The sequence below is a fragment of the Pseudorca crassidens genome, chromosome 19 (genome assembly GCF_039906515.1).
Source record: "Pseudorca crassidens isolate mPseCra1 chromosome 19, mPseCra1.hap1, whole genome shotgun sequence".
In the NCBI taxonomy this organism is placed as follows: Eukaryota; Metazoa; Chordata; class Mammalia; order Artiodactyla; family Delphinidae; genus Pseudorca; species Pseudorca crassidens.
Genome location: NC_090314.1, coordinates 48094292 through 48097199, shown reverse-complemented (window position 1 = coordinate 48097199; position 2908 = coordinate 48094292).

Sequence of the window (2908 nt, the reverse complement as noted above, 5' to 3'; positions counted from 1 at the left end):
GAGGGTGTAGGCGGCAGCCACCTTGGGGACAAGCTACCCACCACCAGGCCCACCCACCGCGGTAGGGCAGCTGTGTGTCTTACCAGCTCGCCCACATTCATCAGCCCAACAAGCTTCTCTTACTGTCACTGCCTTCTGCACGGAGGCCACAGCCTCAGTGACACATTGAAAAGCTCGTCTTACCTGCTTAGCCAGAACATAAGCCCTCAAGGAGTTGAGATGCCTCTTTTATTGCCTTGCAGCCCTGGCCTTGACTATTTGGGTGCTCCCCTTCCCAAATCAGTGCTCCTCAACTGGTCCCATCAGCCTTATACCGCCCGCCACACAGCGCTCCCAGAAACATCCTTATTAAGTATCCTGCCCCACCACCCCTGGCGTGGAAAGAGGTCTCCTTGACTCACCACCATAGCTGTGGTGCTGAGACAGACAGAGGAGGAGGAGGACAGAGTGGTGGGATGGACAGACGGTTGGGGTGGACAGAGGGGGAGGAGAACGACCAGGGAGCGGGGTGGGGGTGGGGGGGCGTGACCGTGACCATGGCAGGCCAGGTCTGGAGGAGCCGTATGTGCTGGTGGCCACCTGGATTTATGCTCTTGCCACATGCCACCTCTGCCTACCAGGCCTCCACTGCTACATTTCAATTCAATGTTGTTGTGGCTTTATAATGCAAATTGTGGTGGAGAATTATACCCTTGCCTGGAGGAGAAAAAAAAAAAAAGATAAACAACAAAAAGAGTGGAGGGGAACAGCAGTACCTTTAAAGAAATTATTTGTCAGAATATTTCTCAATAATATTTAGATGGCTAGAATAGATCTACATTCAGGTCCTTGTGTAGAAATACCTACACTTGCACTGAGAAAGCAATGTTATCCAGCTGTAGTCTTCTCGCCCCTGGCGGAATGCAGGGGAACAATGAGGTTGGGCCGTGCACAGCAGAAGCTGGCGATGGAAAAGATGATTTCTGCTCAGGAGGGCAGGGGCTTGCCTCTCTGTGGATCCCTTTCATTGCTCCACAAAGAGCTCTTTCTTCCTCCCGGGCTGTACTGAGGAATAACAACCAGGGAGTTTTTCTCACCTTGATTTCTTTTTTTTTTTTTTTTTTTGCGGTATGTGGGCCTCTCACTGTTGTGGCCTCTCCCGTTGCAGAGCACAGGCTCCGGACACGCAGGCTCAGTGGCCATGGCTCACGGGCCCAGCTGCTCCGTGGCATGTGGGATCTTCCCTGACCGGGGCACGAACCCGTGTCCCCTGCATCGGCAGGCGGACTCTCAACCACTGCGCCACCAGGGAAGCCCTCCCACCTTGATTTCTGAGCCTCTTCGAGCACCACCTGGTTAGCAATCAAATTCATACCTGGAATAGTGTCTTTGACCTTGGGCGAGTCTGCCCAAGTGCCTGGCCATTTTGTGGGATTCTGGGAGAAATAGCTTTGTTTGGAAACACGAAGAGATTGGGGGCTCCCTGAAACATTGGTGGGTCATATCTATACACGGGGCTTTTGTAGATTAAATAGTTTTTCCTGCTGGCCGCTGTCAGATTGGACAAATGTGTCTAGAAGGAATCGCATAAGCCCCCCACCTGAGCACCCACTGACCACCACGGCCCACCACAGAGGCCTCCCCATGCTTCTTTGCTCCCACGGTCACGGCTGTGTCCCCAGGTGTTGTTTTGCTTGGGTTTCTGTCTGCTTGTTTTCTGATCCAGTCCAGGATCTGATCTTGGGTCCCAGGGGCCCTTTGCCCGGCCCTTGGTCTCTGTTCACCTGGGCATTCCTCACAGCCCTGGCCTTGACATTGGGGTACTTTGCTTCTACCATCGATGTTCCTCACCTGGGCCCATCAGCCTTCAGCCACCCATCGCTTGAGTGACACTGTCTCACAGAGTGAGGTGATGGAGAGAGCTCAGCCAGCTTGGAAATGGGGGCTGGATTCGAATCCAGACTCCACCTCTCACTAGCCCTGGGACCTGGGCAGGGTGTTTAAGAAGATAGAACTTCTGTTTCCTCATCTGCAAAGCAGGGATAATAAAACCCTCCTTGAGAGCTTGATGTGAGGATTACAGTTTTGCAGGGCATGGGTCTGGCCGTCTACAGCAGTCAGTACGTGACAGCCCGTGGCACGCCCTCACCCTTACTGCTGACAGCGGCAGCGGGGAACCTCTCCGTGCACCTTAGCTGTGCGCTGCCTGGCCAGGTCTTTGTAAACAAGCACACTTAGCCACATAACCCAAGGAGCTGATCAGGAGGGGTGCGGGAGAGGAACTCCTACCGCGTCTGGGCGTTTTGCTGGGACCTCTGGTTTTCTCATTTAATCCTTCAAGAGCCCTAGGAGGGAGGCATTATTATTATAATCATTTTACAAAAGAGGGAGATGGGACTCAGGGCAGAAGGTAGTTGTAGACCTAAAGGCTGTAGAGCTGGGATCCAAACCCATGCCTGGAACCAGGCCCAGGATGAAGGTCAGGTTTCAATGGAAAAAAGAAGGTAAGAGGTGACTTGATTTTGAATCTATGGACCCTCTGACCCTCAATCTGGAAACAGAGTCAGAAGCAAAGCCTGGAGAGGGGGCAACCCTGCAGATGGAGGTTGAGTAGCCCCCCTTGTGGGGTGGGGGAGGGCTGGAGGGGGCAGGGAGATGGGCAGGATTTTGGAGGCCTGTGGCGTCTGTTTCACAGTGGTTGGCACAAGTCCTGTACTCAACCCATCTGCCAACTCAGCACGGCAGCACCCAGGCTATGAGGAAGAAGCAGGAGATAGAGGAGGAGGCCAGTGGAAGGGGGCCCTCCAGTCTCTGCGAACAGCACACTTGAGCCTGTCCTGTCTCTCCCGCCACCTACTTCCCAGTCCCCCTTCCTTCTTCCCTCCAACCTGCAGCCACCTCCCCAGTCACTCTTACGTCTGTCACCAAC